This window comes from Dipodomys ordii, unplaced genomic scaffold (assembly GCF_000151885.1).
Source record: "Dipodomys ordii isolate 6190 unplaced genomic scaffold, Dord_2.0 Scaffold53, whole genome shotgun sequence".
Taxonomy (NCBI): Eukaryota; Metazoa; Chordata; class Mammalia; order Rodentia; family Heteromyidae; genus Dipodomys; species Dipodomys ordii.
The window spans coordinates 10,919,060-10,942,224 of NW_012267269.1; the positions used below are offsets into that span (position 1 = coordinate 10,919,060).

The following is a 23,165-nucleotide window of genomic DNA, read 5'->3' on the forward strand; positions in this document are numbered from 1 at the left end:
GAGCTACCATTTATGAACACCAACTCTCTGCTTTCTTAAATAAAAATTATTATTTTAAGTAGTTGTACAAAAGGGTTTTAATTCAACAGATCAATTTATCAGCACAATGCCACTGCATACTTGACAATGTTTGCTCTTCTCCAACAACCCTGCAATGAAGATAGCAATTGCTCCATTTTCAGGCAGCGACAGTTTCAGAAATCTCTATACTAGGATCTCCCCTCCTTCAGCTTTCTTTTCACTGAGCCCTCAGCCTCTGGCACAGCTCTTGGAGCAGACAGATTGTCTACATGCCGTCCATCCCAAGGAGCACTCATTTCAGCAAGAGAATCACTAAGCATACACAAACACCCAACTCAAGGCTGCTTGTATTGGATAAAATATTGGGGATTGTTTTCTCTACTGGTCCCTTAAATTGTGCATAACTAGAAATCTTCTTTAAAGGAAGCCATCAGGACCATGGCTATTCTGTGAAATCCAGAAGTGGTGCTGTGGCTCAAGCGGTAGAGCGCTCTCCTCGAGCTGAAGAGCTCAGGGACAGAGCCCAAGAGAAGTTCAAGCCCCATGACCACCACCACCAACAACAAAAAGTTTTAATTTCTTCTCATTAACTCTCAATTGAAAAGTGAGAATCATATTTACAAATGTGTATGGTATTAATGGATGCATGTATTTCTATGGTTTTTGGATAATTATTTCTTTTATTCTCTGTGTCTTTGAGCAATAAGCTTCCATATCTATGTTAAACTTCAAAGAGTACCCCAAATTCCAGCCAATTTACCTTTTTCTTTTTTTTTTTTTTTTGTCAGTCATGGGCTTGAACTCTGGGCCTGCGCACTGTCTCTGAACTCTTTAGCTCAAGACAAGGGCTCTACCAGTTTTCTAGCAGTTAATTGGAGAAAAGAGTCTCATGCACTTTCCCGTCCGGGCTGACTTTGAACTGTGATCCTCAGATCTCAGCCTCCTGAGTAGCTAGGATTACAGGCATGAGCCACCAGTGCCTGGCATTATTATATTTTTATTACAAATCAGGACATGGACTTAAAAGTGTATAAACTGACCCATCTACCCATGATAAATTAGTTATATAAATTAAAATTTAAAATATAGCTGGGTCCTGGTGGTTCACACCTATAAATCTAGCTTCTCAAGAAGCTGAGATCTGAAGATCACAGTCTGAAGCTAGCCCTGGCAGAAAATCTGGGAGACTCTTTTCTCCAATTAACTATCCAGAAATGGGAAGCAGAGGTGTGTGTGGTTCAAATGGTAGAGTATCAGCCTTAGTTGAAAAGGCCAAGTGAGAGCTTGAGCTCTGAGTTCAAGTCCCAAATGGGAAGCAGAGGTGTGTGTGGTTCAAATGGTAGAGTACAGCCTTAGTTGAAAAGGCCAAGTGAGAGCTTGAGCTCTGAGTTCAAGTCCCATTACACACACACACACACACACACACACACACACACACACACACAACTACGTTTCCTATCCTATCACTTCTTTGCATACCTGACTCTCCTGTCTGTTCAGGTCACCGTTTTGTACTGCTATGCCTATTCATTTAGTCTCCTCTGGAACCTCCAAATTCCCAGGTCAGAATTTCATTGTCCCAATTTCCAAAAGCAAGTGCATAAAGCAGAGTTTCCTTCATATCCCCAAGCTCTCTAACTCAACAGAAAAGGAATATTCATTAGGTACCCAGCTTGTGAGGACCACATCATTAGGAGTTGTAAATGCTATTAAGATGCAAGAGGGACAGGACTTTGCCCTGAAGGGACTTAGACTCCATCAGCTAGTCCTACTAGAGGGAAGTGATTTCTAGCTAACCTGTAGTTCTCCTACAAAATTATGAAATTAACCATAATGCTCTAAAAGAGATTCTTTCTTTAATAAGAAGATTGACTGCATGTGCTTTGTTTTGGTGCCATCATAGGACTTGAACTTAGAACCTGAGTGCTGTCTCTGAGCTTGTTTCTCAGGGTTGAGGCTTTACCACTAGATCCACAGCTCCACAGCTTTTTTGGTGATTACTTGGAGATAAGATTCTCACAGACTTTTCCTCCTGGGCTGGATTTGAACTGCAATCCACAGACATCAGCCCCCTGAGTAGCTAGGATTACAGGCATGAGCCATTGGCACCTGGCTAATGTATACAACTTTTAGAAAAATGTATTTGTTACTTTTGTAATAACCAAAATAGTGTGCTAGTTCCTCTCTTCTATTTCCCAACAGCAGGAATTCATTTTTATGACACAAATTCTTAAATTGTTTTTAGATTTTAAAAAATGGTTTTGAGAACAAACTATTTATTGTAAACTCTTGTTAAATGCAATCAAAATGATTACCTCTCCTTTTAACATGCTTTAAAAAGTATTTGTTAAAATGCATGCTTGTTTTAAAGACTATCAATTTAATGTGACCATTTTCAAATAAGCTACAAAAATTCCAAAACTATTACCCTAATCAATGATATCAAGAAACAAAAATGAGATCTAATTACACTTTACTGTAGCCATATATTCCCTTAATAACATTCATAAGTTACCAGTTACATAATTAAATGCCAGAGGTGTTATCAAAGATACATTTTAAGGTCTAATTAACTGATAATAATTATGGTTCAATGCTAAGTCTAGATGATAATTAGGAAGACATTAGCAGAAAGTCTGCTAATCTAAAAATTATGAAGCTATTTCCCACCTGTTGTAATGTAGATGGAGTTCTTCCTCCAAAGAAACTGCCTCGGGTTCTCAGTTGACTCATAAATAAATATGGCTAGATATGCAGCATGAATAACGTAAAACTCCTAACTCCAGAACTCTTTATTTTTTAAGTATGGTAACATGTATATGTAATATACAAGCATGTAAAAATGACCATCTATGCATTTTGAAGTATACAGTTCTATAGATTAAAGTACATTCCACATTGTGATGCAACCCATCTCCATAATTCTTTGTTCCTTTCTGGTTTTGTTGTGGTGATGTGTTTTGTTGTGGTGATGTGTTTTGATGTGTTGAGTCTTGAACTCAAGGCCTGGATGCTGTCCCTTAGCTTTCTGTATCAAGCCTAGTATTCTATCACTTGAGCCACAGCTCTATTTTCAGCTTTTTGGTAGCTAATTGGAGATAAGAGTCTCAGAGACTTTGCTGCCTGTGCTGGATTTGAAATGAGATCCTCAGCTCTCAGCCTTCCTAGTAGCTATGATTATAGGTTGAACCACCAGCACCTACCAAGTAGGTATAATTTGGTTTAGCACTTTGACTTCTGGAGAATTAGACATCAATCTAGTGAAATTATTTCCTATCTGACTGGAAAACAATGAAGGATTTTGTAAAAATCCCTGTGGGTAGGAAGAATACCACAGTTTTATTTTAACATAGAGTGAGACCTTCATAATGCAGCTTTGTGGTGTCCCAGCCTAGATGGTCATCAAATCACCTGAGAAGACTTATGAGTACAGATATCCACACAGTCCCCAAGAAAGATCCCAATTCAATAAATCAGGGGTGCATAATTCCTCAACTACACTTAGACTTGTAACTTCAGTGATGACTCCCTTTGCAAGTCATTTCCTCATTGAGGGCTACATTCACACTGAAAAAGCAGTTTTCTGACCAACCACACTTGTGAGCACATACTCAAGGAACTGAAAGCAGATCTGGAACAAATGTTTGTATGCTCATGTGCATCACAGCATGATTCACAGTAACCAAAAGAATGGAAACAGCTAAGTGCCCATCAACAGATGTATGGAGGAACACAATGGGATAAAACAGACATGAAAACTTAACCCAACTCTACAAGGAAGGACTTCTGACAAATGCTGACATATGTGTCTTACAGGCAAGGGCTTCACAGTGTGATGTAACAGCCCACTATGTTTTAGGCAGAGCAAGGGACAAGACAGAAGACAAGTGGCTCCTGGAATGGATAGAAAGGGTTAATAGAAGAAATATTTGCAATACAGATGAACTTCTAACTACAACAATCCAGTCACAAAAGACAAAAGTCAAGTTATTCGACTTATATGAAGTACATAGACTAAGCAAATTGATAAACAACATAGAATGGGGGGTGGGAGGAAGATGGGTTGGTCAATCTTGTCACTAGGCATTTACCATCACTACTGGAAGATGAAGAGGTGCTTGGCTGGGTAGAGATGTCTGCACAACAATGAGAAGGTGCTTAATGCTAATGCATTAGTGCACTTAAAATGGGTAAAATGGACATTTTTATAGTACCTATATTTTACTACCAAAAAAATAACACAGTAGGACAAAGAAAAGGAAAAGAGCAAGGAGGAATGGAGAGAACCTTTTAAGCATCTCCATCAACCTGGTTCTCTTCTAAATGCTGAGAACATGCTCATCCTCCCAAGAGCCCATGCTCCTCCTGCATAGGAGGCTGCAGGGTACCAGTGGACATCCCACTGGGAAAAACAACTGATCACTGCCTACAGAAGGTTTCGAGTCCAAAATGAGAGCAGTCCAAAATGAACTCCTCCAGAAGGAGGGGAGAGTGGGTACTTAGATCCTGCTATGTCTCACCTAAAAGCTCCTCCACCCCAACCCTGGTTCTTTAAGAACTGACATTACACACTTACACACATACACACGTGCATGCACACGCATACACAAATACACACTGCTGTGCTACCCAATTCTCTGCTTCCAGATCCTTTCTTTAGTCTTTAGCGTCCTGAAGTCCTAGTCTGAATTTAGCCAGCACCAATTAATTGATTAACAGATCACTTAGAAATTTTCTCTCCAGCTGGGTTCTGGTAGCTCATGCCTGTAATCCTAGCTACTCAGGAGGCTGAGATCTTTCTCTTTAGCTGGGTTCTGGTAGCTCATGCCTGTAATCCTAGCTACTCAGGAGGCTGAGATCTAAGGGTTACAGTTTGAAGCCAGCATAGATAGGAAATTCCATGAGACTCTTAGCCACCAAAAAGCCAGAAATGGAGCTGTTACTCAAATTGTAAAACATGAACCTTGAGCACAGAAGCTCAGGGATATTGCCCAGGCCCTGAGTTCAAACCCTAGGACTGGCAAAAAAAAATGATAAATGAAAATCATCCAAAAAATATAAACACACACACAAATACAGACACCATTAGGCATTATCACTTTACAATCTGTTTTTTCCACTATATTCTTTCATAGCTACGGTGCTGACTCCTTTGTATGTCTATGACTAGGGAAAGCTTGGAGCCAGAGTCCAACATTCATTATCCAGGCACATGTCTAGCTCCCATGTCCAGGTTTTCTAAAGGACTTGACTCTGAGAAAAGCAGGGTCTATCTGCTGACATAAAGGGAAATGCAAGAAAAAGTGGCTGTCTGCCTCTCCTTTCCCATCCCCACTCCCTTCTTTTCCTTCCTTTAGCAGCTACTCCTTCTAACAGGGCACACAGAAACTCTCATGAGTCATAAACCTGCCCTGCCAGGAGTCAGGCACAGTGCCATGGCCACAGATGGGCTGGAGAATAGGTAGTCAATGTTCATTTCTGTGGACAAACAGGAATGTGAGCATGGGTGTTGATAATAGGACTCCAAGGTAAGAATTTACCCTTCAACACTCAAATCAAGACAGACACAGTCGGAATTCTAGTTGAGGGACAAATTCATTCTGACCCAGGAGGAGCTGTCAAATCTTGAAGAAAAATCACTTCTGTGTAGCAGTAAGGGTGGTGGTGAGGCCAAGGAGCTCTCTGGTGGGCTCCCCTCAAATTTCTGTAGAATCCCTCTCAGAGCCAAGACAACCTTGCTGGCCTTGCTGGCCTTGCTGGCCTTGCCAGCCGTGCCTGGCTAAGCAGGCCATTAGAATGCGAAGGCTCACTCTGCAGCCTCTCCAGATACGTAGAGTCCATAACATTTGGGTTACAGCGCCAACTCATTATTTGTTATGAAAGTTTATGCAGCCACAAAATTAAGTGGGAAAAGCACCTTAGGAAGAGTTTGCAACCTACTCAACTCATGCCTGACAATAACCGAGGAACACAATGGAGCTGTTAGCTTTGTTATTCAGCTTCTTAGTTATAAATCATAGCTAGCTCTTCATCTGAAAGTTCCACACAAACATGAGCTTCTCCCATGTTCGATGGTTTGTCCCTCTGGCCCATCCCCTGAGGTGAGCAAGACAGTGTTCCCTGGACACTGGTAGAAACCTCTGAATTAGCCACCACTTTATAAAAGTCCCTCTGCTACTTTCTACAGGTCACACTGGATGCTTTTTTAAATATACTCTAAAAACGCTCCCATAGCCATTGATTAGGTCTTTTCAGGTTTTTTCATTCCTAGAAATAATGCATAATTTATTATGAAATTATGTAACCAATAATGTAAGTAAATCCATGTTATCTATATCACCAGAATGCTTAGTGCATAATATACTAACATCTCAAAATAAATTTCCCTGAGCTTTTTAAGAGATCTTTTATCAGTCATGGGTCACTTAGTTATGGGACCAAGGATAAGTTTAGACAACACCTGATTTTCCAACTGGAATACAGCCTCATTTTCCTGTTTTGCCATGCCCACTTTTACCCTCCCATAACAGACTGGAAAAGCTGCAATGGAGTCTGCATGACCAAGAAAGCTAAAATATTTACTAATGCAGCCCTTTGCAAGTGCTGGTCAACTCTTCTACTACATCGTACTATGCTTCACTTTTTCTTTTTCTTGTTGTAAAAGTACTTCTTGTAATAAAGGTCCCAAAGGAAGGGTCATATAGGAGGTGAGATATTACAGGCAATTTTCTTCTCTTTTCACGTGTATTTTCTTTTTTTCCCAAAGATTTCTTTACTGAGATTAAGTAATTACATAAATTCCACAGTACTGTGACGTAGTTATACTTAGCTAAAGTCACAAACACAATTTGACATTCACAATAAGCATCATCATTCTAATCTACAAAGCTTGTGAATAAAGGTACAAAAACCTCAAGTTTTACATCAAAGTTTAACTCTATTAACATTAACAATAAAACTATTTTTATACATACATGAAGTATTTGTTTATAAGGGGAATTTTGCAAGAAAAAGAAAGTCGATTAATGCCTTTGTTACAGAAAAGAGGATCAGCAAAACTGACAGCAGTGTACAAATTCTGCTTGAGTTTGTCAGCACTGCTCCAACAATATAACTAAAACTAAGCAAGGAACAAAGAACAAAAATGTATCTCTCACTGTGGTGGAGGTTTCGAGGTCCAAGATTAAGAGGCCAGCATCTTTGTGGTCTGGTAAGGGTCCAGTTTGTTTCCAAGATGGCGCCTTGACGCTATGTCTTCTGCTGGGGAGGAAAATGCTGTGTCCTCACAAAACAGAGGATGGAAGGCAAGGACGTCAAATGCTCCTTGAAGCCTCTCTAACAGGGGCCCCCACCCCTTCATGAAAGGAGGAGCTTAATTATTTTCCAACAGCTTGCACCTCTTCATACCATCCCATTCTCCACGATGTTTCAACACCTGAGTTTTGTCGAGAACACATTCAACGGTACCAATGCTAAAACCAAGCCACAGTTCCCTTTTCTTTCCTAAGTAAAGGTAACTTTCTTATTACAGGGTACATATTAGCCCAAGTCCTCTGAAAAGTGGTCACCAATCACAGGAAAACTTTATTTGGAGGAAAGAGTGTGAGAGAAAATGAAGATGGAGCCAGAAAAGGTCCACAACAGACAGATGTAAATAAGAGGAGAGATTCTGAGGGAAGTTAGGGTAAGGCAGATGGGCAGGACTGGAGCCTCAGCCACCAATCAGGGAATTCTATGTCTCACAGCTTTGGCATGTCTGGCCAGGACAGAACAGTGGTAGATTTCCAAAGCCAGCAACTAGAACATTAGTAGTTATGTTACCTGTGCTCAGAGATCTGAGAGATACATATTCATGGCCACTTCAAAGAAAAACTATAATTATAAAGAACATATACACAAACATGTCTTTGTCATAAATCATTTTAATCCAACTTAGCATATTAGTATCTGAGGAGACACTAGCTTTTCACAGGAGAATGGACCCTAGAGCTCACTAAACCTCATTTTATAGATAAGGAAATGGCTTTTCACATAGTCTACCCCACAGAAAATGGCCCAGTGTCCTATTTCTTGATAGAATATATTTTATCTTCTAAGCATCATTGATTTTAGAGCTTGAGATACCCGGAAAATGGCAAAGTCCCAAGGTAGAGAGGCCCAAGCATTGAGATCCCTATTTAGACCTGAGGCCTGACAATTATTGGTAAGATTTTTTTTAAGAACTCAAGTGAAAAGCCCATCCTTCATCTCTTAGTTACATATAAAATATCTGACCAAGTCTGGACATCAGAGCTACCTTAAATCTTGCAACTTACCAGATAAAGTCACTGAAGCTAAGGAAATAATCAAGTAATGTTTACAAAGAAACTCTGTGAAGCTACCCACCATCAGGGTGATGACTCTAGGAGTGTTGTACAAAGTCTACCACTAACGAAGCCTGGATCCGAGGCAGAGACACCTGTGAAGGAGTTGTTGTCATTGCCTACACAGTGAAAGGCTAGAAATGAGGGGCGAGATCTAAAGCCATAACACCTGATCAAACAGCAACCAACAGAAGCTAGCAAGTGCAAAGAAAGACAAAGGTATTTCCATTCTGAAGAAATCAGAGGAAGAGTAGGTCTTTACTCAAGGGAAGGTCAGGATAGAAACTAGCCAGCTCCAGAGGACTAGGGTTTGAGGACAGGCCAGACAGCAAAAAACCAGTGTGGCCTCTCTTAAATTAACAAACATGGTGATACATGCCTGATTCTAACTACACATGAGGCTATAGATTCAAGGATCACAATCTGAGGTTGAAATAGGGTTAAAAATAAGAAACTCTAACTTGTTAGTCAGACACATAGGGGCTTGGGGATGTAGTTCAAGTGGCCGAATGTCTACCTAGCCAAGTGTGAGGCCCTGCGTTCAAACCCCAGTAGTGGGGTTTGTATAATACTGCAGTGCAGGTTGAGATGCTGTTGTGCCCTGTTCAAGTGGAGCATCCAGTGAATGGAATGAAACTCAATCTGTATCTCATTAGTAGGTACAGACAAGACTAGAGTCACCAAAGCCAGGAAGGAAAAGTAGGGAAAAGACCAGGAAAGCCTATACTGAAGAAGCCAAAGGAGAGGAAAAATCAGGAGGCAATCACCCGCCAATACCACTAAGTGCTACCAGGAGATGGCGTGTGATGAATAATGCAGAGCTCACTGAAGACTGCCCGGAAAGCAGGTCAGCACAGCAGAAGTCATACTGCAGAGTTGGGAGTGAGCAGATTATGAGGAATTAGATCGCCACAGTGAAATGAGAGGGCAGTGAAACGGGGACCTAGCCATCCAGTGACCTTTCCGGGACTGATTCTCGCTATGGTCAGGCACTTGGATACCTGAGTAGTCCCCTAGTTCTGCAGTCATTCTCGTACCTGACACTGGTGTTTGACTAATCTGGTTCCCAGATAACGGTATCCTGTAGAATCCAACTGCATTAAGGATTAAATAGGACTCTGTGAGCAAGCCTCAGCACAACTATTTGTAATAACTTGCTATAAGGATGGTCTTGGAAGCTACACTACTCAGAATGTATTCCCTCTTCCCTTCCTTTCTCCTCTTCTCTCTTTCCCTTCCCTCCTCTTTTTCTCTCCTTCCCTCTTTCTCTTTCTCTGCTTCTATATACAAAGGCAGAATTTTCTTCTGACTTTTCACTTATGGCTTTTATTTTTTAGCTTATACCTTAGAGAAGAAAAGAGATTGTAGTTAAAGGGGTTGTAAGCTAGGCTCTGGTGGCTCACACCTGTAATCCTAGCTACTCAGGAGGTTGAGATCTGAGGATTGCAATTCAAAGCCAACCCCAGGCAGTAAAGTCCATGAGACTCTTTATTTCCAATTAACCACCAAAAAGCCTGAGGTGAAGCTGTGAATCAAGTACTGGAGTCCTAGCCTTGAACAAAAGAAGAGCTCAGGGGCATCACCCAGGCTCTAAGTAAACATCCCAGGACCAGCACAAAACACTTTTTAAAAATTCTATATCAGAAAAATATTCTAAAACGTCTTTATATATCAACCTACAATTGTAATCATATTTTGATTCTGCCTTCCTGCCTTTCCTTTGTCCCCCCTCTCCCTTCCCTGTCTCTCTCTCCCTGTCTCACACACATAAATACACATGTACCTGCCCACAGATATTATAGAAAGTCATGAGTTTTTCTAGCACTGGGATCATTAAGTAGTAATAACAGTTTTCAATACATTTTTGAGTTGATTCTATAGCAAATTGTAATTGTAAAGCTGTTAAGCAGTAAACATTACAAATAAAACTTAAACCTGTGGCTGTCTAAAATGCTACATTATTGTTGTTATAAGAATAGTAAAAAAAAAGGAACCCTATAGGTAAAACCCTTCACAAAAGAAAAATATCACACCAGCAACTCATTATTCCAGGTTGATCTTATGTTACCTGATAGCTTCTAGGTGTATGGCATATACCTATAATGATCAAATTAAGGCAGAACCTCATTAATAATAGATGCAATCTGATTATAGCCATTCCTGATCTTATTTTAATAACCTGTGGCATTTTTGCAACAAAAATAATAATTTAAACCTTTTTGCTTAAAAAATTCTTCTTGGTACATCTTAGTACCAAGCTGGAGAAAAAAATGCTTATTTATGAATCAAGGAGTAGATCCTAGCTGAAGTTCTTTCTGATGTCTTTAAACAGTAACAGAACTCAGAATAATTTTAGACTAGATTTCTGGCCTTTTAGAGATTTTTTGAGAGAAGGGGACTGGATAGTTTTTCATCACTAGATGTAGCCATTTGGGTTTTGGTTTTTTTTTTTTTTGGTAAGATATGTCAAACTCTGGGTTCACATTAGGTCCAAATGCTTTACATATCCTGATAGTATCATTGATCAAATTTGTTTATGATCTGTAGGAATTGCACAGGTAGCTCAGGAACTCTGTTGTGGATTTTTCTTTCTCCTATAAGTACCTTACAGAAAGATGAATGCTACCCCTCCCCCATGAATTGCCTTACCACAGTAAATTGGCTTTGCAAGATTTATTGAGTCTCTCTGCCTTCTCCTGTGGTCCTCCCAAGTAGTGGAGTCCAGAAACCCAGTTCTAGCTCAGATGTTTTTTTGTTTTGTTTTGTTTCGGATGTGGGGCTTGAACTCTGGGCCTGGCCACTGTCCCTCAGCTCTTTAGCTCAAAGCTAGCACTCTACCACTTGAGCCACAGCACCACTTCCAGTTTTCTGGTGGTTCACTGGAGCTAAGAGTTCTCACAGACTTTCCTGCCAGAGCTGGCTTTGAACTGCGATCCTCAGATCTCAGCCTTCTGAGTAGCTAGGATTACAGGTGTGAGCTACCAGCACCCAGCTAGCTCAGTTGTTTTTAAGGATCCTGAAATGAGGAGAGTACGATGGATATCTGGGCATATCTGCTATCATCACAAGCGTCCTCATAGGAGAAATAGTGATATAACAGAAGCAGTGATAGGAATCACGTACCTTGAAGATGGAGGAAAGAGCCACAAGCCAAAAAATATGAGCAGCCACAAAAAAGGCAAGGAAAGATTTTTCTTTCAAGAAATAAGCAGACATACCCAAACTTTGATTTTAGCACCCTAAGATTTCAAAAATGTAATGTCCAGGAGTAAAAAATACATAAATAAATTTGTCTTATTTTACGCCATTAAGCTATTTGTGGTAATTTACTATAGCATCAATAAAAAACTAATACACTTTTTTTCAAAGGTATTTACTCCTTTCTTCCTCAATTGAAAATTTGTAAAGGACAGAAAAAAAGAAAAAGAAACTTCAAGCCAGGCACTGATAGAGCAGATTACAGCGTACTCCTGTAATCTTAGCTACTCAGGAAGTTGAGATTTGAGGATCATAATTTAAAGCCAGCCTAGGCAGGAAAGTCTTGTGTGATTCTTATCTCCAATTAACCCCCAAAAAAACAAAAGTGGAGCTGTGGCTCAAGTGGCTGAGCACTAACCAAAAAAACAAAAGTGGAGCTGTGGCTCAAGTGGCTGAGCACTAACCTTAAGCAAAAAAGCTCATGGACAGCACCCAGGACCTGAGTTCAAACCTCAGAATGGACACACACACACACACACACAGAAAAGTAAAACCAATATATAAAATTTTAATCGATGTGAGCTTGAACAAAGAAACCAAGGAAACAATGGGGAACATAATTTTCCAATGGAAGATAAAATCTGCTTATAATAGAAAGTTGGATGGTATGGAAAAAAAAGATAAACAGCTTTTGTTGACATGCTATTGTTCTTCCTCCCCGATTCTTTTTTTAATGTATTTTGTGTACTTCAGTATTTTCTGCCAGGTAGTAGGACATAATCATGAACAGCAGGCATTGGTTACTCATTTGTGATAAGGAATTTGCAGGGAGGGAAGTTGGGAGGGGAAAAACTGGGAAAGAATGAGGGAGTGACAGTGTTCAAAAGAAAATGTACTCACTTGACTTATGTAACTGTAACTCCTCGTATATCTCCTTTATAATAATTTTTTTTAAAAAGAAATAAAGGCAATTTTGTGCAGTTATCCTGCTCATGAAGAACAGAGGCTGCTTCTACAGTGGCCCTCACCTCTTTCACAACAATACCACAACATACAGTAAAGTTGGTGAGTGGTAATAAAACTATGAGGGTATGAATCTACCAGTTATGGTACCAATACTGGGCTTGAACTCAGGGCCTCATCCTCTTGTTTACTAGCCTTTTTCTTCATGACTGGTACTCTACTACTTGAACTACACACCTCTGCTTCTAGCTGTTTGATAGTTAACTGGAAATAAGAATCTCTTATATTTGTCTGCCTGGGATAGCTTCCAATCATGATCCTCCTATCTCAGCCTCCAGAATAGGATTACATGGATGAACCAATGGCACCAAGCTTGGTGATACCCATTTTGATAAGGGATTTAAGATTCTGTTCCAAGGAAATGGTTGCTTTGGAGAAAAGTGTTAATTCAAACAAGCCACTTTCTGTTTCCTGACATGATTCCAGTACTAGCAGGCCAATGAAGGAAGCAGGGTTTAAGAACAATGTAGTTGAAATTCATAAATTAAAACTTTCTTTTATATCAGCAACCACAAAAGGAGTTAGACTGATTATTGTTGTCATTACTGTTTTGGTTAATCTCATGGAACCCTCCATAAAGATTTTCACATCCATGCTTTTTATTATTTGGGTTAACAATACTGCTCTATTCTATTTTGCACCACTTAAATGTAGTTATTTTGTCTTTTCAAAGAAAATTTGGAAGGAAGGAAGGAATAAAGAAGGAAAGGAAGGAGAGGGAGAGAGGAGTTTGCTAAGTCTATGCAATGGGAAATTGCATTCTCACAATTTTGTATATTGGTTTCATCCATAGGCTTCTTTTTATTATTATTCATTAAACACTTCTATTTGTGTCAAGCAATGGGGAATTGCTTGCATTTAACAGTTTAATGTCTGTGCAGCCAGTGATGTAGAGAAATTAATGTAAATGAAAATAAATTGAGTATTATGCCCAGTAGGAAAGCACCCAGCCTGAATCCCTCATCTAATTCACTGCTTAAGCCAGAATGCAGAACTTCTAATGCAGTGTAATTTTCTCTTTGTAAGGTACAAAATACAGCCCCCATTAATGGTCAAAGTGAGGGATGTTCCATAAAAAGAGCATCTGCATCTTGTGAGGTGCTTGGGAAGCTGGTGTCTTCTCTATGCTTCCTGGCTGGAACATTCATCCTGAAGGCAATTTGGGGAGAGACAATAGCAATAAAGCTAAATCATTCAGGAGACATTAGAGGGCTCTCCTCTGTGCTCCCGTGGTGGAGCTGGGCAGTAGCCAAGGATGTTCTATCTGCTCAGAGTGTAGTTCTCTCTCCTCCAAGGTCATTCTCCCCAGTAAAGCAGAAAATGGAAATGAGGTTGAAATTGAGATGATTTTCCTGTACAAAAAAAAAAAAAAAACAGAAAATCTACCATAACTGTGTTTCTCACATTTCTCTTTTTCCATATTCCCAAGAGCAGGGCTCTAATTGTTCTAGGATAATCTGATTACATGATCTTATGAGAGGAATTGCTCTTGTTTGTGTTAGGAACATATAGTCAGATTATAGGCTTATGACTCTAATCCTAGATAGTCAGGCTGAGATCTGAGGGTTGTAGTTCAAAGCCAGCCTGAGCAGAGAAATCTGTAAAGCTCCAGTTAACCAGACCAGCAAAATGCTGGACTAGAAGTACATACAGCTCAAGCAAAACAGAGGTACTGCCATAAGCAAAACAGCTCAGAGTAGGAGGTCTTAGGAGCAACATGTGAACGCACACACATACATACACATACAGATACTTTAAAGCTCCGTTTTCTACTTTATATATTAATGAGTTACGCTGTATCGTAAACTCTTAAGGATATTCAGATCAACCGGCCAGTCACTCACACATTTTACCAAGATTTATTAAATACTTACTAAGCCCCCAAATCCCTGTTCATGCTAAGTCTCAAAGATAAATAGGACTCTTCCCCTAAAGGGGCAAAGGGTCAAAACATAAACACATAATGCTAATTTACTCTAATAAGTTATTTTGTATTTTTATTCTATGCTAGATAATAACCATTTTTCACACTTTACCTCCTTCCCTCATGCTTATATTGACAATGAGACTAAGATGGTCTGGAAGATTCACCCTTGAAGCATTTAGCACAGTTCCTAACCTAGAATGAGTCAACAGAGACTTGTAGAAGTGATAGATGTGTTATAACAAAGGCAAGACCTCCTGTCACTAAGAACTAAACACTAATGATACAAAAGAACAATTCTACAACACAAAGAGATGCCAGGGAGATTTAAGCTTTGCTTGAAAGTGTTACACACTTACTTTTATGTTAAATTATGACAGAGCAAAATTATTTCTATGCTACAAAAGTGATAGGGTCAAACAACAATGGCACACAAAGAAGACGTGTCAACATTTGGACTTAAAAAAGCAAGACACAGGCAGTCCTCTGACCTCTCAACTGTCCTCTGGTCCCAGCAGGGGTGGACAGGGGTTGGGGGCTCAGAGATTAAGCCAGAAAAACTGGAAGCCATTTAAATTGTGCTGTAGGAGACAGACCTCCCAGTGACCTTCTACTCAAATAGTCACCGCTAGAAGAAAAGAAAGATTGTCTGATTCCATTGCTCTAAATACGAGTGGAAAAGAACTTCTGTGCTCAGTGTCAATCTTCTTGGAAGTTTGTGTGGTGACATCAGTGTCAACCAGTAGAATTTTAGGATTCCTTTGCAGAGACAACTCATTACTGGATGACCAGAGCAAAGTTGCTGGAGAAACCCAGTAGAGATGCTGCTTTGTCTCTCCTACAGCCAAGTGCTTGGAGGAAACTTCAGTCCAGTCTCCAAGTACTGACAGATAACATTGACCATATTTCCAAAACATCCAATAGGATGAAGAAAAGGATATCACTGGTAACAAAGTAGCACTTACAGAGGCTTGGGGAAAGCTGGTAGCCTGGCAGGAAGTAGAGAATGGCAGGAGCATGCCAAGTGTGGGTGTCTGATAAGCTTTTCAAGGCTTGCAAACACGCAGCTGGGTTTGTCATCTTAGCATGAGTAACAGCGCTCCATGGAGCTCTTTATTACATTTACTTTGATTCCTTTACACTCTGTGATTCCTGCATATCTCATCATTGAACTCTAAAACTCCATATGGAAACTCAACTGATAGGGCTCAACCGTAGCCCTACATCTTTTCTCCACAGAATGTTTCTAATATTTGTAAGGACAAATATTTCATTTACTTCCTAATAATTCTTATAGAAATAAATGTCATCATTTGCCTTTGGATTACTGTTTCTTAAGGGAGAGAATAAGTCCCCCCAAGGGATACAAGCTATCAGCTAGTGATGAATTAAAGCTTAGCATACCTGTTCTTACTTGGTTATGTGTCATTATTGGTGGTTTATGGGTTTATGGTATGAGACTTCAGCAAGTAAAGACATGGTGGAAAACTCTATATATACATCAACTAACCCTTAAGACAATAAACTAGTACATTATTCCCAGTTTATAAACTGGGAAGAGAAACCTCAATGCATTGAAGAAATCAAACCTCAAAGCATTTAGTAACTAGCCCAGGATCACATAATTAAGAAATAGGACAGTGAATCAAACTGAGATCCATCGGATTAAGAAAACAATTGTTCTAATTTATTATGAGGAAACAGAATTATGTATTTCTTAAATCAATAAAACCTTGGTGAATTTTCCACATTTTGAATACTGCCATCAAGAGGCATCCAGACAAAGCTAGGTGTTAGAAAAGTTTTTAGGGCAAAACAGATGTCAAATTTACATCAAATTTCCCCAGTAGCCACTGTGACTCATAGAAACCTACCACAGTGGAAACTTTACAGAAAAATGGTTATTATAAGAAATAAGAGAATTTCTGTGTGTCCAACCTGAGCTTATATAGCCTTCTTCAAATGACTATACTTATACCTAATACAATATGTACTTGTATCTCAAAGTAATTATGCCAAGTGAAAAAAAATCATGCAAAAGAGTGCATATTGTATGATCCCATTTATATAAATTTCTCAGTCTTCAGTGACATAAGCAGTTTGATAGCTACATAGAGATTGGCAGAAAGGCATAAGGAAATATCTGGGGATAATAGATTTATTATCTTCATTATAGTGGTAGTTTCACAGGTGGGCATACACATACATGATCAATTGTACCCTTCAAAAAGATGTAGTTTATTGCCTGCCAATTATTCCTCAATAAAACCTTAAACATTTGTGCTAAAGTTCTGAAACTTCATCACGTAAGTATTTTCCATGTGTCTCCTTTATAATACACTGGGGATATCTAACTCGCAACAATCCCCTTGCCTTTTGAAGTGCCCAATACAGATAAGGGTTTCCCAGCAGCCCTGCTGTGCCATGTGACCCTCCCTTCCTCTCCAGAGCCAAGGCATCTGACTGCAAATCCAGAGAAAGGGTCCATAACACTCCTTCGGTGCTCTCCGCAGCTCTATGCCTCCTTGGTCCACCAAACAACTGGCTTTTTTTTTTAACTCTTTGGTTTCAGGATGTAAGTGTTTGGTCAAGAAATTCTATCCAGAGCTGGTTTCTGTTGACTGCAACCCTGGGGGAGGAAAGAATTAAGTAGACATTTAATTCATTCCATTGATACTTATGTTTTCATGATCACAAACAGCCACATTTAAAACAAAAGATGTTCAGCCAGCAAGAAGGAACATTGAAGATATTTCTCCAATGGTGCTGTGGTACTGTATCAGACATGTTCACATTTTATACAAGTATTACAAGAGCCTGCACAAAACTCTCATAGTTGGGAAAGCTCAGCTTCAGAACTCAATTACTCTTGTAAATTCAAAGAGCCACCTACTGGCACATCCTGGATCCAGTATTTGAGCCCAGGTCTAAACCCAGAGGCCTTCATTTTTCCATTGTTCACATACTCTTTCCTTGTACACTCTTACTCAGTAGAGAACTCACCATGTCCAGCCATATGGCATGTCGCTTTGGGAGTCAGGTAACTCAGCAGATTCTCTGATTCTGCTTCCTGGCTGATGAGTGTTTGCTGGCTGCAGCTTGACAGGTGTTGGCCCTTGAGTTCTCAGGTCTCAGAAAAGATAAATGATCTGTTCTAGAAGACAAGGAACAATTGAGAGTACTTTTCCCTAGTGTTGATATCTGTTACTCTGTAATAAAACTTATTCTTCAGTGACAAAGGAGTAGCAAATAAAACCTGGAAAATAAAAATGGCCAACCACAACCACAGAAAATGTTCTGGCAATGCCAACCTTGGTAACAAATCAAAAGATAACGGGGCTGTAATATTCTTCCTGAGAACTTGGTGGAACTTCGAACACCTGTGAAAGGCTTCGGTGTAGGGCTGCATTTTAACATGAGCACCCTGCTAATCATTTCTGCTTCACGATCTCAGTGAGAGCCAGAGATCTCACTGTACCTTTTTTCCCCTCAGGGCGGTCAGTCCACCAGAGAAGGAGAAGATTCTCATTTTCAGTTTTAGAGATTGCAGTATCATTTAAATGTGTTCCTCTTGAATTAAAAGTAAAACAAAAGGGAAATCCTTAGATCTTCACATCGTGCCTTCTTCCCTGGTATCTGCCTATAAAAATACAAAATTTCATAAAGTTCACATGCAAGGAAAATCACCAGAATATCATTTGAAGTAGGAAAAATTGAAACAAACATTGAATAATCTGTTCATGTTAACTAGAATTATGTTCACATAATAAAAAATATGCACAAGCTAAACACCAAGACAACATAGGATAATACTTGATATGTGCTAACTGATTAAAGAATGGATTCAAAACTAAGCATGTGGTCTGATCCTAAAATGTATGTGATGTATGTTAATGTTAATAATTATACCTAAATACTAACCAAAGTAAATTCTGAGTTTTTATAAAGTACTTTTTATTGTTTACTGCTTAGTAAATAGTAATGTACCAATGGTAATGATAGTTTTCATAAATACTGCATAGTTATATAAAGTGGAGGCAGAGTGAGATATATGGTAATTCTCTATACTATCTTTGTAACTATGGGTATAGGATATTTTTTTAAACAAAATGTTCTAAATATACCAAGTCATAATAGGAGTCATAGCAGCAGAAGAAAAGTTATTCTTTTTCTTTATTTGGTGGGTCATGGGGCTTAACTTCTGAGCCTGGGCACTGTCTCTAAGTTCTACAGCTCAAGACTAGTGCGTATCTACCATTTGAGCCACAGCATCACTTCTGGTTTTCTGGTGGTTAATTGGAGATAAGAGTCTCATGGACTTTCCTGCCCAGCTGGGCTTTGAACCATGATCCCCAGATCTCATCTTCCTGAATAGCTATGATTACAGGCATGTGCCACTGGCACCTGACAGAAAAGTTATTCTTTATTTATGAGGTCCCATAACTTAGCTCATATAAGTTGTTTATTTCCTAGGTGCATCCTTTTCTTCCTTCTACTGTAACTTCTTATGGTCTAGAGCTGCACTGGGCTTTTCTGCTGTCTCCCAGATAGCACATAGACCAGTTTGTTTTTTTGGTCGGTCGTGGGGCTTGAACTCTGGGCTTGGGCGCTGTCCCTGAGCTCTTCAGCTCAAGGAGAGCGCTCTAGCGCTTGAGCTACAGCACCACTTCCGGTTTTCTAGTGGTTTATTGGAGATAAGTGTCTCACGGACTTTCCTGCCCAGGCTGGCTTTGAACCTAGATCCTCAGAAATCAGCCTCCTGAGTAGCTAGGATTACAGGCGTGAGCCACTGGCACCCAGCTCATAGACCAGTTCTTGACTAAGTCTAGTTGACTTGTCTTGTAAAAGAAGACACTAAGAAATATTAAAAGATGAATTGTTATTTCTTTTCTCCTTTTTGCAAAAGCTTATAAATCATTCCAAACTGCATTTTAGATGAACAATAGAAAATTGAGATTAATTTATTTGAAACATATAAAATTGCATTTTTAGGCCAAAGCTGTCTGATATCTGAATTTATATAGCTCTGCTTAAATAATACCTTTATGTTCATCTGAAAGATAGGGCTACTGTAAATAAAACATTTTATATAAATTTGAAAGACAGGACTACTAAGGCAAAATACCTAGACAGGACTACTAAGGCAAAATACCTAGCAAGTATCAATATAGACTTTATTGTATTATTATTTCTAAGAGAGTCTCTTTACTCTCTTAACTATATGCATTTTCTTCTCTCCTAAAGGCTATGTAAATAATAAAATACTCCCCAAAGATTTGAGACTAATTGCTAAAACACACAATCAAAGACCACATCATGCCAGGCACTGGTGGCTCGCACCTGTAATCCTACCTACTCAGCAAGCTGAGATCTGAGGATCTTATCTACAGTTAACAGCCACCAGGTCCCGGTTCCCATATGACTTCTTGAGTGGGGAAAAGGTTCAGGCACATTGGGTGCTCTGGGAACCACCCTCCACCTTGGCTGTGTTCCCGTGGCACCCTCCAGCACAGCGTGGTCCTGTTTCACTGGAAGACAAAGAGACTTCACAGCTGTGACTTCCACATGTAGTAGAAGTCTACTACCCATAAGAAGCTCATATGAAAAAGAAGGCAACCTAGCTTCTAAAAGAACAGCTCTTGGACTTCCAGTCATGTTCCTTTGAAGCAATGCTGCTTACATTTTTTGAAATTAGGCAATGCTTTTCTTTTCAAATGAAATCTTACAATTTATTCATTTATCCAATAATTTTTCCTGAGTGCTTACTGTATGCCAGGAAATGTACTTCTACTGCAATGAACAAAATAGGTTCTTTCCCTATGTATAATAAGTTACTTGTGGGGACAAATATAAGTCAAGTAAATAGAATTATAGTTGGGTACTAGTGGCCCACACCTATAATATTAGCTGCTCATTAGGCTGAGATCTAAGACATGGTTTGAAGCGAGCCAGCGCAGGAAAGTCCATGATAGTCCTATCTCCAAATAACCATCAAATTCAGAAGAAGAGCTGAGGCTCAAGTAATACAGTGCTAGCCTTGAAAAAAAGAGCTCAGAGACAGTGCCTAGACCCTGAGTTCAAGCTGTAGTACCCACACATGCGTGTGTGCGCGTGCGTGTGCCTGTGTGCACACACACTTAGAAAGATCAGAAAGCGTCTGAAATAAACAGGGTGCTGGATAAAGGAGAGAACCTACTGGGACAAGGAGATTGGGAAAAGTTCTCCGAGGCAGTTGTATTTAACTGTAGGTAAGACCTACAGGATCAGAAAGGAGCAACCAGGAGAAACAGCAGGATGGCTGCTTTATACAACCCCACAAAAGTTCCTGAAACTAAATGTGAAAACACAGAGTGGTGCCAATTTGCATAACCATGTGATTTCTCTGTTGTAATTCTCAGCAGTCCAGAAAGTTTATTTGAGATAGAACAGAACTGGGAATTGGTAGTTTTGCAGACATTGTACAGGGTCTAGAAAGTAGAGGAGATGAATGTGTTTTGAGAAATATAGAAGTGTAATTGTTATAGTAAAAGATCAGCGAGAGGGTTGGGAAGGAGGCTCAGTGGTAGAGTGCTTGCCTTGCATGCATGAGGACCTGGGTTCAATACCTCAGCACCACATAAACAAAAAGCTGGAAGTGACGCTGTGGCTTAAGTGGTAGAGTGCTATCCTTGAGCTGAAGAGCTGAGGGACAGTGCCTAAGCCCAGAGTTCAAACCCCACAACTGACAAAAAAAAAAAGACCAGATTTACCTGAGTAGATATAAAACAAAAAGCAAAAAAACAAAAAAAATTCTATGTTATCCTTGCAGAAATCCATGCACACATTTAGAACTGCCCAGATCTGGAAATGTCTGAAAGAGAAATGAAAGTTCACATCATCACAATTTTATCATTCCTTAGAAGACACCCTCTATATATCAGCAAATGGAGCCACAGGCAGTACTTTCTTCAGTACTTTTCTATGACTTTATTCCTGCTTCAAGGAACACTGCAAAACTCTGTGATTGCTCACCATGCCCTACACGTTATCCACCATTAACATAAATCAAGGGTTTGCATTTGTAATTTATGTTCTAGCACTTAGAGAATACCTTGCTAGTTATTTTAAATAGATAAATCAAATCAAAATTTTGTTAATAAAATATCAGAGATGTCATAAGACCTCTGATTTATTTAATGATGTCTAACATTTCTTGGTTTCCATTTATTTCAAGTTTTTAGGAAGAAAAATGGTTACTGGCTCATCCTGCTCTTATTTTTATTCCTTCATTTAGGAGATTACATCTCAGCTCTCAAACTATTTCTAATAATAAGATATGCAATTTGAAAGAATAGACATGATTAAGATTAATTCATATAGTTTCAGATATACCCGAATAATAGATTAGTCTGCACAGCACATTTGATTCATGTCTTATAGTTAAGCTTTTATATTTCAACTGCATCCAAATATAAAGAAACTTACTCTCTTACTTTCTTAAAAGCCAGAACAGCCTATGAGTGGAAAGAAATAAATATAGACTAAACACTGGTCATACCAACCGCCCAATTAACAATGATATGCATTCACAAAGAAGGATGCAGCAATTCCACGTAAGACAAAAGAAAATTTTGCCCAGGGACAACATAAGGGTCTTTCTAGAGGCAGAGGTCAAGGAGAGGATAAAAATTCATAAGTCTAGGATAATCTTATCAGATGAGAAGAAAAGCCAAAAAGCTATGTGCATATGACCATATAAGATGATGCTAAGTGAAGTGAACCCCAAGATATGGACACAGAGGTTTTCTTTGTCTTTGTTGTTTTGATGTAGTATGTAATTTTTTTGTTTCTTTTGTATGTTCTTACCCTGTTGTCACTATTTGATTTTGGTACCCTGCTTCTAGTATATACATTTATCTAATTTGAGGAGGGGAAGGGGAATAGTAAAATGCTGAAACAAGGACACAGGATGACCGATTGTAGCAATGATACTCACAAGACACTATGCTGGAAAAGAACTTTACAACTTCAGGGTGGGGAGGAGTGGGCTAAGTGGGGAAGGGAAGAGATAGTAGGAGAGAAACAAAGGAGGGGATAACAATGTTCAACAGGAAATGTACTCATTATCTTCCTTACTCATGTAACTGTAACCCCTCTGTACAGCATCTTTACAATGAAATAAAAATTAAAAGATAAACAAAACAAAAAAAGAATTCAATACAAGGATACATTTATCTGAATTAGGGAAGGAAAGGGGAACAATTAAATGGTGATACAAACGACAAAAGGTGAACCAATGCAACAGCCATCCTCACAAGACACTAAGTTGGAAATAAACTTTACAACTTGTGGGGGGGGTGGGGATTTGGAGAGGAGGGAAAGTGGGAGAAGAATGAGGGAGAGGGTAACAAGTTTGATAAGAAATGTACTCACTATCTTATGTATGTAACCATAACCCTTTTGTACATCACCTTGACAATAAAATTAATTTTTTGGGGGGGGGTCTGGTCATGGGGCCTGAACTCTGGGCCTGGGCGCTGTCCCTCAGCTCTTCAGCTCAAGGCTAGCACTCTTGAGCCACAGCGCCACTTCCAGCTTTTTTCTTTTTGCTTATGTGGTGCTGAGGAATCAAACCCAGGGCCTCAAGCATGCAAGGC

General features: G+C 39.4%; 1 long non-coding RNA gene across 1 annotated transcript; it reads right to left on the reverse strand.

Annotated features, from left to right (window-relative positions):
- Positions 1 to 16,673: 16,673 nt before the first annotated feature.
- On the reverse strand, positions 16,674 to 18,364 carry LOC105989030. The gene is made up of 3 exons (XR_001175235.1): positions 18,008 to 18,364; positions 17,533 to 17,683; positions 16,674 to 17,158 (listed from the first exon to the last, which is right to left on the reverse strand). It is a non-coding gene; the product is annotated as an uncharacterized LOC105989030 (long non-coding RNA).
- Positions 18,365 to 23,165: the final 4,801 nt, after the last annotated feature.